Source organism: Podarcis filfolensis (assembly GCF_964270895.1).
Source record: "Podarcis filfolensis genome assembly, chromosome: 17".
Taxonomy (NCBI): Eukaryota; Metazoa; Chordata; class Lepidosauria; order Squamata; family Lacertidae; genus Podarcis; species Podarcis filfolensis.
In genome coordinates this window covers 7910101-7926212 of record NC_139621.1, presented here as the reverse complement: position 1 = coordinate 7926212, position 16112 = coordinate 7910101, and the positions used below count along the sequence as shown (strand labels likewise).

At 47.2% G+C, this 16112-nt stretch overlaps 1 protein-coding gene across 2 annotated transcripts in view; it reads right to left on the bottom strand.

Annotated features, from left to right (window-relative positions):
* The window catches only part of CRB3 (crumbs cell polarity complex component 3), a 28150-nt gene extending 18587 nt beyond the window's left edge, over nt 1-9563 (bottom strand). Inside the window, exon 1 of one of the 2 annotated variants that reach the window (XM_083594196.1) lies at nt 9448-9563. The gene's annotated coding sequence lies outside the window, so the exon portion shown is untranslated. The remainder of the gene's footprint in view (nt 1-9447) is intronic. The other variant, XM_083594197.1, reaches the window with a different exon arrangement.
* Between the last annotated feature and the right edge of the window lie 6549 nt (nt 9564-16112).

Sequence of the window (16112 nt, the reverse complement as noted above, 5' to 3'; positions counted from 1 at the left end):
CCTGAGCTAGCGTGTGCAAATTACCTGGCCAAGCTAAAGCTATTAAGAAACAACACAGGGCCATTGAGGGTCATTGGCAATGCAAGAGAACTCTCACCGCTGTGAAAAGAGACTGGGAATTTTGAAGGTTACTAGGTAAATGGGTATATCCCGCCCATCTGGCTGGGTTTCCCCAGCCACTCTGGGTGGCTTACAGCACATAAAAAATTGTAAAACATTAGACATTAAAAATTTCCCGATACAGGGTTGCCTTCAGGGCACAGACCCTGGTTGAGGGCCAAGACTCCTGGAGCACAGCTCTGGAAGGATTGAGGGGGGAGTACCAACATTCATTGCTTATTCTTTTAAAGCAGGGATGAGGAATCTGTGGCCTTCCAGATGTTGCTGCAACATCAGCCCTGACCACTGGCTCTGCTGGCTGGGACAGATGTGAGTCAGGAGTCTAGCAACACCCCGATTGAAACATTTGTTTGCCATTTCAGAAATGAAGATCCATTTTAGAGGAGCAGAAAAATTGTTCTGAGCAGGGGAGGGGGAGGTCAATTTTTGACATTACAATGCTCATCGGTCGGCACTCTTTCACTGCCAGCCTCTGCTACAAAACAGCACAACTACATTTTCACCCACAGCTGCTCTCAACTGCTCAAACAACTTGTATCTGTACTCACCCTTAGTATGCCCCCACTGTATGAAGTCCTCACCCCACACCATCCCCCTCCACGACTTAATCCAAACGCAAAATAGTTGCCACTTTCTCAGGCTGAAGAAGTGCTTTGATTCAGATGGAAGACATCTGTAAGCCTCTACACCCAGGAAAGGGAAGCCCACAGCAACTCCTTTCTGCTGGGTGAACTACCCCCATCATGCAGGCTGAGGCCAACTGAAACTGTAGTCCAAAATATCTGAAGGGCATCACGTTAGGGTGGAGGCTGTCTTATGCCATAGCCACCTCCCCAATGTTAGCAGGCCCCCACATGTTAACAGTCCTCAGGCCTTATGTACATTCTAGACATTGTTGTTTGCTGAGAAGCATGACTTTCTGCCACAGCCAACTACATCTAAGTCTGCAACCATCTATAACTGGGGGGAAATCCACATATTTATTTTTGCTTCCACTTCCTGTGTGTCAAGTCTTAGTCTGCAAGCTCCTCACACCAGGGACCTGCAGTCTTGTTCTTTGCAAAGCACCCAGCACCTTGAAGCCACGATATAAACAACAATCCAAGGATCTTGGACCTCAATGAGCTCTGTGAAGTTCTAGTAGATGGGTAGGCAAACTAAGGCCCGTGGTCAGATCTGGCCCAATCACCTTCTAAATCCGGCCCGCGGACGGTCCAGGAATCAGCGTGTTTTTACCTGAGTAGAATGTGTCCTTTTATTTAAAATGCACCTGTGGGTTATTTCTGGGGCCTGCCTGGTGTGTTTTTACATGAGTAGAATGTGCTTTTATTTAAAATGCATCTCTGGGTTATTTGTGGGGCATAGGAATTCATTCATTATTTTTTTTCAAAATATAGTCCGGCCCACCACCTGGTCTGAGGGAGAGTGGACCGGCCCCCTGCTGAAAAAGTCTGCTGACCCCTGTTCTAGTACTTCATTGGTGCCTTCCGTTTTCAGGCGATTTCGGTAATCTTTCACACACAAGCAAAAACACACAAGCACCCCACCAGCTTCGCAGCAGAACATTTCAAACTGAACATTCCCCAGATTACTGGTTCAGTGGGAGTACACGTCAAGTGCCGCTCCATTTCCAGTGCTGGAAACAAAACTGCACCATTGCATAATAGTCATGTCGGCAGGAATTTTAATTTACTGAGTCAGATCCATCAATCATCCACCTAAGCCCAGCTTTCTGCCTGCAACAATACCATGAGATGTGCCTAGCAAGTTCACCAGCAAGACACATCTGGCAGCCACAACCGTCAATAACACAAAAGGTTGCCTCTTGTAGTTACTGTGTCTCGTACCCACCAGTGAATCAATCTAATCCTTTTCTAAAAGCTTGACCATGTCCTGTGGCGATGAATTCTTTTGCTTAATTACACATTGGAGGGGATCCAAAGGACTGTTTTCGGTATGCTCGTGGGCTTCGATGTGCTCCCCCCGCCATGGGATTTTTGCCTCCCACCACCACCACTTGGAACTGCGGACAAACACACTTGCACAAACCATCACCACCACATTACAAGCAGCTCACGCAAAGATCTGGAGGGCACCAGGTTGGGGAAGACCGATTACCTTAATGGCCTTATGGCACCTAACAAATTTGGAGATAACTGGGGAGTCAACTATTTCGCCTCTTGCTCTGCTCAAGAGCTTCCCAGGGGCATCTAACTGGCCACAATACTAGACTAGCTGGTCCTTTTATCAATTAATTAATTTTCTACCAATACAGTGGTACCTCGGTTTACGAACTCAATCTGTTCCGGAAGTCAGTTCTTAAACCGAAACCATTCTTAAACCAAGGCACGCTTTCCCTAATGAGGCCTCCCACCGCTGGTACCCTTCCACCGTTCAGATTCCGTTCTTAGACCAAGGTAAAGTTCTCAAACCGAGACACTATTTCCGGTTTTGCGGAGTTTGTAAACTGAATCGTTCTTAAACCGGACTGTTCTTAAACTGAGGTACCACTGTATAATTTCTATAAAAGACAATAAAAATGCAAGTAACATGCAATAAAATAAAATTAGATAATAAAAAAAATAACACAAATAAAACTGAACATTGTACAAAGCGATTTTGGGGGGGAAATAAAGTACCCCAAAAGCTTGGGTAAACATGTTTTTAAGAGGCATATATAGGTCACCACTGTCTGTCCCTCACTAACGAACTGTCTGTGCCATCACTTAGAACGTCCGCTTGTCTAGTGTCACCAAGTTACAATCTGATAGTCATGAAGAGACTAGCAGGGTCTCCTTGGAAGATCTTAAAGATTGGCTTTATGTGATCTTGCATGGGCGCTTATTTTTTGACCCGCTTCTTAATGTTTCCCAACATTGGGATGTCCTTTTTCAACCCCACAGCCTTGCAAGTTGATGTTTCCAGCGATCCGTCTACTCTGACTCCTTCCTTACCTGCATAGTTTCTGGCAGTTTGGTGCCCACCAGTTTATTACAAAGTTGATGCTCATCAGCCATTCTCATGCATACAGGCCCACTATATATAAAGTCAACAAAATCAAGTGCTGAACTGCATTGGGCTGTATCTTGCAATGATTACTTTGAGGCGCAGGGGGCGGGCGCAGGACTCCCTGCACAGAGAAATATAGCCTATCAGGAAAAAGGCTAAAGTGCGGTCTTCTTCCCTGATGTGCTCATTTTCTGTGTGCAGGGCTTTTGTTGTTGCGGAAGGATTGAAATATTCAGTTACCTAACTGTAGTTTGAAATGGAAAGAGCACCATTCCAAAACTCTAGGCTAGGGGTTGGCAACCTAAGGCCCGTGGGCCACAAGCGGCCCATGGGGGTCATTTAACCAGCCCACGAGCTACCCCCGAACTGAGCCGCCTGCTTGGTGAGTCCCCGCGTGCTGCGCTAAACCAACACAGCACGGCACGTGAACTCGCTTCCGTGGCGCTGGAAATTGCGACTGCGCAGACACCGGAAATCACATCTGCACAGAAGCAGACGCCGGAAATCGCAGGCACAATCTGGCCCACAGAGGGATCTCTGCTGGAGTGAACCGGCCCAGGCGAGGTAAACCTTGCCGACCCTTGCTCTAGGCCATGGTTTCGGCAAGATTTGCATTCATCACACAGAGCTGTCCATCAATGCCTGTTATTTCCCCATTTATTCAAAGGCTAGTTCTCTTATCCTACAGTTAGTTGAAAAGTCTAAAATTATTCATGTTCCCATAGGCATCTGGTTGGCCACTACGAGAATAGGATGCTAGACTAGGTGGGCTTTTGGGTTTGATCCAACAAGACATTCAAGAGATGAAGAAAGCAGTGGCATTAGTGAGGTAAGAACTGCCTCATGGGATCAGACCACAATCCACCCCGTCTACTGTTCAGTTTCCAAGCAAACCATGAATACGGTTTCCCCTACTTTGACCCTAACAGCTGATTTTCAGAGGCACCTGCAGTCCTACACCTGCTTATCTGGAAGCCGAACTGAATTAATGGGGCTTAGTACTGAATAGACATTTGTAGGATTGTGCTATTAGCATCATAACCAACACCTCATGATAAAACAAAAAAAAATTTTTTCCTTCCAGTAGCACCTTAAAGACCAACTAAGTTAGTTCTTGGTATGAGCTTTCGTATGCATGCACACTTCTTCAGATATCTGAAGAAGTGTGCATGCACACGAAAGCTCATACCAAGAACTAACTTAGTTGGTCTTTAAGGTGCTACTGGAAGGAAAAAAAATTTTTTTGTTTTGACTATGGCAGACCAACACGGCTACCTATCTGTAACCTCATGATAAATCTATTACTTTGATCAGACCTTTTTGTTTGTTTTGATTTTGATTTTTTAGCTTTTCTATTATACAAGTGTACACACATAAATCACAAAACACGACATCTGACACAAAAAAGCATCACTGGAGGTGTGTAAAATACGGTACTTAATATATTATTTTACAGGGTACAATAATGAGGTGATTACCGTAACCCAGTCCAATGAATTCTTCAATAAATAAACTTGGAAAATACACAATAATATGAGTGAGCTAGAATATTGCCTGCATATCTGCACCCTAGTGCAATATATGTTGGCTCATTTGTATATTTAATAAAATCTCCTCTTGCCGCCTTCAATTTTTGCAACAACTTTTCCATTATAGCCGTTTGCCAGGCTATATTACACTAGTGATCAACATTCATTAAGTACAAGTTAATTTTCCAAGTTCTGGCTATTACCATTCTAGCTGCTGTTAATATATATGTTATTAATTCTTTACTTTTTAATTGGTCCATATCTGAAGTATATAAATTAAGGCTAAAGCTAGAGTCATTGGGATTGTCTGAACTGTAATCTGAGTAACTCTTTAGAAACCTTCTCCCAAAACTGTTCTATTTGTGGACATTCCCTCCACATATGTTGGTATGTACCTATAATTTAGCATCCTCTCCAACATGACGAGGAGCTATTGGGCTTTATATAAGATAGGCACCTTGGCGCTATCATATGTAAGAGCAAACATTCGCATTGTATTCTGCTCCTTGCCTGGGGCTCCTATGCAAGACATCCTTGCAGTTTCAAATTCCTTGGCAAAGAGAAGTCTAGGACAGAAAGGCAGCTTCAAGACAAAGACTCATTCCCATGACCTTTGCAGGTTTCTGTGAGTCATCTTTCAAAATGGGAGGTGATACCAATTCTATGGAAGCATGACAAGCTTTTATGTTGAGCAAAGTAAGTGTGTGACGTTGAATCACAGTGTGAGGGCTGGATCCTTGTCAGGAACAAATTATTATCATTATTATATATTATGTCTTTATTCATGCCCTGCCTTCTTCCCTGACGGGACTCAAGATGCCAGCATCACAATCAATGGTGCAAAGCAAGAAAGCAAACATACCCAGAAAGAGTGAGCAAGCACCAGAACCACATATACCACATCATGCACAAATTGCCCACAAGGCTCACGGCTAGCTAGCCCAAGACATTTTGCTGCCCAAGATGAAGGACAAGATAGTGACATATCCCATACCCCCCGTTCCACTTACAGAAGCTGACTGAACTGGCAACTGGATCTTACTTCAACACCAGAGGCAGAAAAAGGTCCTCCACCATGCCCGAGGGCAGCAGGTGACTTTAGGGGGCACAGTGCAGACCACATGGCACACAGGGCTCTCTTCTCCAACTGCCACTCTGTGCCCCCAGGTACCCCCCTCTCTGCCCAGTATACCTGAAGACCAATGCCAACAAGAGATACATAGCTTCAATAACTACTACCAAATGTGCTGTTTTCCCCCATCCCTAAGAAAGTATCTCCTAATAAGTAGCAGACAGATTTTCCTTTCTCTGCCCAGATATAACCTGGTGCAATTTAGGTCAAGAGGTGCCAGTGTGCCAAAGCCGTAAGAGTATTTGGCAAGGTCCCTAGTCTACCAAGAGAATGCAGAGACATACACAAAGGGGTGCCCAACCATTATGGCTTGGATAGCAGTGAGTGATGCGAATTTTGGAAAAGTGGCTTCAAATTCCCTTCTCTGCAGCGTAGCAGAGGCTGCCATCACTGCGAGTTGATCTGGGGAACCATTGAAGATGGCAGACAGATCTGCCCCTCTGAGGGGAAAACGCTCCCACTTTGATCGGGGTGGGGGAACTGTGGCCGTGTTTAGTTAGACTCCAACTCCCATCAGGCCTATCAGGGATGATGGGAGTTGTAGTACAGCAAAACACTATAGGTTCCCCAGCTCTGATTTAGATGGATGGGCATTATGGAAGAGCACCATTCTGGGGAACACCCTAGTAGACTATGCCCCATGTCAGTAAGTGGAAGGTAGTTGCCATTAACATTTTCTGCCTTAGATGACATGGGCTTTCCCTGTAGCTCAGGTGGGTGAGCTCCCATCACCACTGAACTTTTTCCTGCCTGAAATAAATACACCATGGAATAATCCTAAAGTAAATAAAGTTTAATTGCCTGCAAATAGTTACTGAGTGTCTCTCTTTTAATAGCTAGAGGCATACCAGCACCTGTTCATACACAGTTCAGGAGCTGGTAACTAGAAGGTACAAAATCCTTTTGAACTCAGTACAGAGGGACACATCTAACTCCACTAATAGATACAAAGTTCTGAAACGCTTGAGAACTATTTGTATAACATTTCAGCATATGCCAATCCAAGGCATTTTTTAAAAACAAACTTTATGAATTCAGGAGGATGTAATTTCTAGTGGAGTTTTTAATAGCAGCAGGTCAAGCAAGAATTCAGCAGGTAAAGCTTTTCAAAACAAGCAAACAAAGTTCAGCTGCTCATTTCTGTCTGTCATCCAACAGTCAAAGGGCCAGGGAGTCACAGAGACCAGGAGAAAGACGACTGGCAACCCTTCTTCTCAGGCTTGTTACGTGAGTCACCAGACCCTCAAGAAACACAATTATTTGCCCACAAAAACAGAGCAATACTGCTAGCGAATGCCTGGTCCGAAAAGTTGGAAACCTGGGCATTTATTCACTCTGAAAACCTGGCTGTACCAGCCAGAAGTCTGACATAAATGTATTAGCCCCAAATGAAGCTTCAAGTGCCATCTCCAAGGGCCTCTGTCAAGGGAAATGAAGGCCGACCCATGAGCAAAACACATCTCAGGAAGTCAGCATGGCTCTAACCAGGGAATCAAAGGCAAATGTCAACCAAGAAAGGGTTAAAAAATTAATTTGGCGCCATGCATATTTGTCAAATTTGAAAACGAAAAGCAATGGAGGTGTGTGGAGGAACAGCAACCACCCCAGATGTCTGTTTTGGTCTCCATGCGGTGATTCCAAGCGTGTTCCAAACTGCTGCCATTAACTGCCATTAAATAAACACACAAGACGCAACCAGCTGTACGTTTGAAAAAATAATATATACTATTCATTGTATTGAATTGTAGATTACAACAGAAGTACAGTGGTACCTCTGGATACGAGCAGGATCCGTTCCAGATCCCCGTTCACATCCTGAAGCGAACGCAACCCTCGTCTGTGCACCTGCACGTGCACAGGTCACAATTCGCCGCTTCCACACATGCGCATAACGTCATTTTGACCGTCTGCGCATGTACGAGCGGCGAAACCCGGAAGTAACATGTTCCGTTACTTCTGGGTTGCCACAGAATGCAACCCGAAAGTGCTCAACCTGAAGCATATTTAACCCGAGGTATGACTGTAGCTCATAAAGTTCAACGAGAAAAGTAGAAGACCCAGTGGATCAGTTCATTCTCTAATCAGTTTATGCATAAAAGTCCATATATGTGAAAGAGTCTATTCCACCTGTCTGTTCATAGAGTCCATCAATCCACACGAAAGGTTGTTGCAGTTCCACAGAATCCTTTCACAGAGTCTAAGACAAGGATTTCCGGAATATTAGCCTTGTTTCGCCATCCTAGGCTTCACCAGTAGTACAAACCCATATATGATATCACAGGACAGTGGATCTTATAGCATAGTAGTAGCTGTTGTTTTGCGCATATTAACTGCCATTAAGCAAAGCAAGATGGGGTGCAGCTGCTTTGTTTTTGTTCTCCCAGTTGGCCATTTGGCAAGCCTACTGGGTGGCCTTGAACCACCACCAGCTCTCTTACCATGGGCAGGAACCCAGGGCTTCGCCAGCTGAAATTCCTCCACCTACCCCATTGTGGTGCTTTTTATGGGCACAGGAGCTCTGGCCTCCTTTGCATAACCAGGTGGGCCGAATGTAAAGTGCTAGCGAGTTTCCTGCAGGCTATTTCATGCCGCCGGTTGCAAAAATGAAAATAAAAATGCTAGGTTAAGCAGACCTTGGTCTGGCCCAGTAAGGCGCAGCTCCTCATGTCCTTAAACTAGAACACCCAAACATACCCTAGAATTGCTTAGCAGAGTAATTATGTTTTTTTAAAAGTACTAGCAGATACACAGCCCAGCACGGTAAACAGAACACACACTGACGGGCCATAGCAATTTGTGGTGTGTTTTTAAAAACACAACAGCAACACCGAGGAACACACCCGCAGCAGCAAGAAGCCAGCCGGCTGGGGACTATTGCAAACCCAAAGGATAATTTCTGGGTTATTCCCAGCCTGCAAGGCCCAGATTGGGGGAGGGGGGTCAAGGAGGTGCTCCCCCCCTCCCCGGGTTCCCGGCTTGGCTTGCGATCAGTTCAGGCGTGCTGCTTAATGGTTAACTCGGCCGCTTGGGGAGCCGAAGTCACAGCGAGCAGTGGCAGCAAGTCTCCTCTTCCCCCTCGCTCGGCCCCGCAGCCGGCTCTCCTACTCCGGCGCCTCTTTGCAGATGCCACGCAAAGCTGCCTCGGTTTCCTCTCGAGCAGGAGAGGTGGATGCGGGGGAGGAGGAGGGAAGAGGAAGAAAAGGGAAATCACTTTCCCCCCGCCCCAGATCCGGGGCAGAACAGAAGCGCCCCCTTGCCAAGAGACTTCGGACTGCAGACACCTTCTTGCACAGGAAAGAACGGAAAAGTGGGGGTTGGGGGGCTTGGGGGGCTACAGACGCTCCCCATTTTTAGGGAAGTCCGGGCCGGACGGTGGCAGCCGCAAAGGCCCGGGGGGGCAGGAAAGGTCCAGACCCCAAAGTGGGGAGGGAGCCTCCATTTCCCACTCTACTTATCCCACCCTACCTGTGCCACGAAAATCACCCTAAGAGGAGCAAGATCGGAGAAGGAGAAGCTAATTCACACGCCCGTCCGGCAGGTGTCCCGGGCAGAACTTGGCTCCCTCGCCGTGGGTTGCCAGGCCGCGCAGTGGGGCTCTTCTGGGGCAGGTACCCCCAATCATTCCCCCCCCCTCCTCGCCGCCCGGACGCCTCTCACCTGCTCAGCCGCCGTCGGGCCCTTCCCGATCCCGGAGCTGCTTCGGCCGGAGTGCTTGTTCCCCGCGAAGGCGACCCCGCGACGGCGCCGCCTCCCGCTCCTGGCCACGTGACCCGCCCAGGTACTTCCCTCCGTGCACCTGAGTCAGGTGAGGCGCCGCCTCCCCGCTCACCTGGCGGCGGCCGAAGCCAGGACTGCACGGCCTGGACGGCGGCAGCCAGCCACCAGCCAACCCGCGGGCCGGAGTTCCCACGAGCTGCCCTGCGAGTGTCCGATCGTCGTGGGCGCCGACCTTCCTCCACTTCGCGGCGCCTTGCCTGGGACGCGGGAGCCTGGCTGGAACCATCGGCGCCCCTGGAGCTGGACGGAGTAGGAAGAGACGGAGGTGGGTCTCTGCCCCGAGGAGCCTAGGACCCAAAATTCCTCCCTCGGCAAAGCTACAAAGGGGAGGCAGATGGACTCCGGCGGCAGAAATATTGATAGGTATATTGGGGTGGGGAAGAGATGTTGTTCCGAGATTGAGTTCCAAAATCCTTTATATGTACATAAATTTATTTATTTGGCTTTTCAGATTGGAATTTTACAGTCGCATATCCAAGATTGGGTTCCAAAATCCCCATCAATTGGCTCTGCTGTTTTTAAGTATGCTTGGCAGCTTTTCTTTCTGGCATCTTGACCATGCCTATGTTAAATTCGAAATTCTCCAGGAGAAGCTTACAGGTGCAGGACAGAAAACAGCATCACCTGTTGAATTCCACTTGGCAAGAAGCTGATGAAGAAATAAAACAGGGTGGTCCAGTGTGTGGCCTTCAAGGCCGTTTTGGGCAGCCCTTGACAACTTTTGATGCCCCAGCCCCAACCCTGGCATAGTGTAAGCGAGGCACTGGGCTTTGGGAATGAGCTGCAAGGGCTATGGCAGGGTGCTTCCAAAGCCCAGTTAGCGTTTTTTCTCAGCTTTAGAAAAGAGGTGGGAGGGCTGAGGGGAGCATCAAATTTTGCCCTCGCTCACCCCACCCCCTCATGCGACAAGACAGTGTGCAGCCCGCAGGTTCTGTGTGGTAAAAGGTAAGGGACCCCTGGATAGTTAAGTCCAGTCAAAGGCGACTATGGAGTTGTGGCGCTCATCTCGCTTTACAGGCCGAGGGAGCCGGCGTTTGTCTGTGGAAAGCTTTCCAGGTCATGTGGCCAGCATGACTAAACTGCTTCTGGTGCAATGGAACACTGCGACGGAAACCAGAGCGCACGGAAATGCCGTTTACCTTCCCACCACAGCGGTACCTATTTATCTACTTGCGCTGGTGTGCTTTCAAGCTGCTAGGTTTGCAGGAGCAGGGACCGAGCAACGGGAGCTCACCCCATCGTGGGGATTCGAACCACTGACCTTCCGATCGGCAAGCCCAAGAGGCTCAGTGGTTTAGACCACAGCGCCACCTGCATCCCTTTCTGTGTGGTAATACCCTTGCGGCTCACTTAATATGAAAAGTTGGACCACCCTGAAATAAAAAGTCTGTTTTGGGGTGGGGGTCCAGTTTACTCCTAAAGGTGAAGGGACCCCTGACCATTAAGTCCGGTCGTGACCAACTCTGGGGTTTATTGGCTGAGGGAGCCGGCGTACAACTTCCGGGTCATGTGGCCAGCATGACTAAGCCACTTCTGCCGAACCAGAGCAGCGCACGGAAATGTTTACCTTCCCGCTGGAGTGGTACCTATTTATCTACTTGCACTTTGACGTGCTTTCGAACTGCTAGGTTGGCAGGAGCAGGGACCGAGCAACGGGAGCTCACCCCGTCGCGGGGATTCAAACTGCTGGCCTTCTGATCGGCAAGTCCTAGGCTCCGTGGTTTAACCCACAGCACCACCCATGTCCCTTTACTCCTACAGAATGTTTAATAGCAGCTTGATGCACAGAAATAAGCAGGTGAAGGTCTTTATGGAATGGGATTAAGCAGCAGCACCTGCTAAAATCTACAGATTGAGGTGCTGTGAGAGCCCTAAGTGTGTTGGCCAATAAAGAAGATGGTTGTTCTGGTCTTGAGGCAAGGTGAGGTGATCAGCTCAGGCGGAAGATCTTATATGCCGTATTTCCAAATTGTCTTAGCCTCAATCATTTCCAAAAACATAGAGGAAATTTAGTAGCTGAAACTTCCCGGGCACTTACCATCATGTCAGATAAAACTTCCGCTGCTAAATTTGTGTGCGGGCGTCAGTCAGGGTTGCCAAGAGATCAGAAAATGGCTGTCCTGGCCTGCTGCTCTGCCTTCACTACATCTCAATGTGCTGAAGTCAGCAAGGGAAGTAGCAGTATCACCTAACTGTGTGAAGCTGCAATGAAAAGCACAGCTACAGAGATGGGTTGAATAGTTGGCGTCTCTGGTGTCAGGCTGCTTTTAAAGGCACGGAAGAGGAGCAGAGCCAGTAAAAGGGGGAAAGGGCATTGAGCTGAAAAGCTTTCAAACAAGGATGGGACTATGCTCAGGAGGCAAAGGGTTGCCAACTTTTCAACCTGCTCCTGTAGCTGGGCCTTTAAAAGCCAGTTGATGTGGTGAGCAGATATTAACGTAAATCTCTATGCAAAAAACGAACGTGTTTGCATTAGGGGATGTTCTGAAGTAGAGGACCTTATGCATTATATCTTGCGCTGTCCCTTATATAATGAAGCAAGAGAAAGATTTTTAGCACCTATAATGACAAGGTCCCCTGGCCAGAACCCCTCTGACATGATTTTATATCTCCTCCCAGACACAGATAAGTGTGTGACCTGGCGTGTAGCACTCTTTGCAACTGCCGCTAGGAAAATTAGAGCAAATCATATAGCCAAGGTAGCCACCAACTATAAAGGAGATGAATTTATTTGACCCTATCTACATCAAGCTATATTCTATCTTTATCACCAAACTCCGAATATAATTGCACACTGTATTAATTAACATTATTTTTTAATATATTAGTGGCCATATGATAATTTTAGCTTATAAATTTTATTGTTTAATGTCTTAATTTGTATATTAAGGTACTTTTATAGCTCTGTTTAGAGAAGGTAATTGCTTGATAATATAAATGTTTTAAGTCTTTTGTATCAATCCAGTATATTTTCTTTTAATTGTTGAATGATTCTGTGTACACTGCGGCAGCCTTTGGCAATGTTCAATAAAACCGACTGACTGACTGTAAATCTCTATGCTGTGAGAAGTTTCACCGACTTATTTCTGCATGCTAAGCAGCTGTAAAAGGCATGAGAGTAGGCCACACCGCTTTGCAGTGGTGGTTACTGTACACACTTTCTTGAGAGTAAGTCTCACAGAACTAACGCGATGCTTTCTTCTGAGTAAACATGCATAGAATCCAACTATGCGCTGGGAATCACAAGAGTCTTCATAATGACCAGGGGGCCACTAGATCCCATTCCACGTCTTGTGCTGGGAATAGGATCCAAGATTCTTGGCTGCATTTACAAGTCCATTCTGCTCTTTGCCAATAACTCTGAAGTCATATTTCCAACTTTACATGTTTTAACTCCCCACTTGACACCTGTTAATATTATTTTCTAGTGAAACGTCTCCCCCTAGTGGGAGAAAAATGTACTCTACGTCACTTGGAAGGTCTGTTGCCAAAAGGGGGATAAAAAGCAAAGGGGAAGGCCTGTCACAAGAAAAGCTATCTATCATCTGTTTATCTATCTATCTATCTATCTATCTATCTATCTATCTAACTATCATCTGTATCTATCATGTGGCTCTGTATAGGCCAAGAGTGGTATTCAACTAAGTTTTACTCAGAGTGAACCTATTAACATTAATGAATATTACTACATTAGGTCCAATAATTTCAACAAGTCTACTCTGAATAAAACTTAATTGAGTACCAACCCATTTATTACAGATTAAGCACTATTTCATATCCCTGCAGTGGTTGCCTAGGTGAGTGTGGCAACCACTGCAGGCCAAAACGATGGCAGGCCAAAAAAAGTTAAGAAATGTGTGAGACGATGGTAGGTGTGCCATGAGTGTAGCCAGGATTTATTTTAGGGGGGCAGGCTTTATGTTTTTTGGGGGGAGGAACCAAGTTATTTATTTGCTTGCCTCCCCTGGCTAAGCCCATGAGGTGTGCCACAGTGCTATGAGGAGCACCAATGTTCTGAATGACCCAATCACACTCCAATCAGGGTGAGTGTGATGCTTTGGGTGACAAAGTTTCCTAACAAAGAAAAAGAGTTTTCTTTCAGGAGGTAGCCATTTCCAGGAACTGTTGAGACCAGATTCCTCAGTGTCAAACAGTGACTGTAAGCTTACCGGAGTCTTCCTTTAGTTCTGATTTTAGTTTTTAAAGGGGTTCAAATTTGATGACTCAGAGCAGGGCTGGGGAAGCTGGGGTCTGAGACTGAAATGCTCCCTCGTCTGGTTTCAACCTGTTGCAATATTTCACGTCTGATGGATGTCCAGTTTTTCTCTGGAGCGGAGGCTGACCTGTTTGGACTATAGAACTGACAGAAAGGCACTGTTTGCAGATGATATCCTGTAACAAACAAGGTGTGCAGGTGAACGAACTTGTGGCGAATGAACTGGCAATGTTGCCTGAGTAAATAAGGGGGAACAGAGTTTTTGTACTGTGACTAAATAACAGCTCTGACAAGCTACCTTGTCCCCTCTCGTTTTACTATTTGACTTGAACATGCAGCTGAGTAAGAATTCCAATAAGCTTATTATGCCCATACAAAGCAGGGCCTGACCCAGTTTTAGATTGGGACTGTCCTGGCACGAAAGATGTTTCCCTTTGCCCCAAATTGGGAACAGTTCAGCTACCTGCAGTTTCCATTGTATTTTTAATGTTACGCACACACACTAATCAGGGAAGGCTATTGTGCTACCCAGGGACATACCAAAAGTTTTCTGCGCTAGAAAGTCATTCTGCTCCCTCTTTTGTTTATTAACAGAGGGTACAATCCACCGGGAAGTTCTCTCTGAAACCAACAGGAGCTGTACAGGAACATGGTAGCAGCAAAGCTGTTAAGAGCGAGGCAGCCTGAGGCTACTAGAATCAGCGGCTGGGTACCCAGATGCAGCCACAATGTCTCTTTTGGGCATGTCAATCAGAGGGGTAGATATCAGGCTGTAATTATCAAAGGGTGGCTACAACCTGCCGCTGGAGTTTGCATTAAAGGCCAAAGATATTGCAGGGTTTGGCCTACCGAATATGGCACACGAATAGGAGAGCTGTTTGAAAGCTTTGCAGATGTCCTTTGGGTTGTTAGGGACGTGGGTGGCGCTGTGGGTTAAACCACAGAGCCTAGGACTTGCTTATCAGAAGGTTGGCGGTTCGAATCCCCATAACGGGGTGAGCTCCCGTTGCTTGGTCCCTGCTCCTGCCCACCTAGCAGTTCAAAAGCACGTCAAAGTGCAAGTAGATAAATAGGTACCACTCCAGCGGGAAGGTAAACGGCGTTTCCGTGTGCTGCTCTGGTTCGCCAGAAGCGGCTTAGTGATGCTGGCCACATGACCCGGAAGCTGTACGCCGGCTCCCTCGGCCAATAAAGCGAGATGAGCGTCGCAACCCCAGAGTTGGTCACGACTGGATCCAGTGGTAAGGGTCCCTTTACCTTTGGGTTGTTAATATTGTTAGAAAAGCCCGGTGCCCGTCCCTCTCTCCACCGAGCAGTGGCCAGAGCACATGGGGTCATAGGCACACACACAGGGTCTGTGTCCCTTTGCAGAATAAAAGACACGGCAGAGACTGTCGTGCTTTACGAAATAGGGTTTATTCACCTATTTACACCTTCAGTCTGCATGGAGGGAGTCTAGGTCTTCCAGCATGGCTCACAGCTGTGCTGGGAACCTTTCACCTCTTCCTCCAAGATGGATCTCAGCTCTACTTCCTCCTCCTTCTCCCCAGGGGCACCTTGCTCTTCCCCCAGAGCAGTTACCTGGCAATCTTCCAAATCTCCAGTCTCTGGTCACACCTGGGGCAAGAAGTTCCCGCTGTCTTGTTGACGACCCTCAATGGCTCTCTATTGTTCCCTTAATGGCCCTAGTTTGGCCAGGCTACCCAAGAATTCCTTTGCCGTTTATATTTCTCCCTTCCCGCCCCAAATAATCCCAATCCTAGAATTTATTAATTTCTATGTTTATCCTGAGGGATGTGGGTGGCGCTGTGGGTTAAACCACAGAGCCTAGGACTTGTTGATCAGAAGGTCGGCAGTTCGAATCCCTGCAACGGGGTGAGCTCCTGTTGCCCCTGTTGCTCGGTCCCAGCTCCTGCCAACCTAGCCGTTTGAAAGCACGTCAAAGTGCAAGTAGATAAATAGGTACCGCTCTGGCGGAAAGGTAAAGGGCGCTTCCGTGTGCTGCTCTGGTTTGCCAGAAGCGGCTTAGTCATGCTGGCCACATGACCATAGCTGTCAAGTGTCCCTTATTTGAAGGGACAGTCCCTTATTCCAGCACCATGTCCCACTGCTGTCCCTTATTGATGGATGTCCCTTAAATGATGTCCCTTAAATTTCAAAGGAAGTAGCTCCTCTCCCTCCCTCCCTGCCGGCCAGGGAGGAGGGAAACTCCAACTGTGTTGCTTCGGTGTGTTGCTCACCCAATAAGAAGTCTAAGAACGACTGGGAGGTGGAGCTTGCATGCCTTGTGTGTGGCTAGTTAATGCAAGCTGAGGAGGTTTTTGAATGC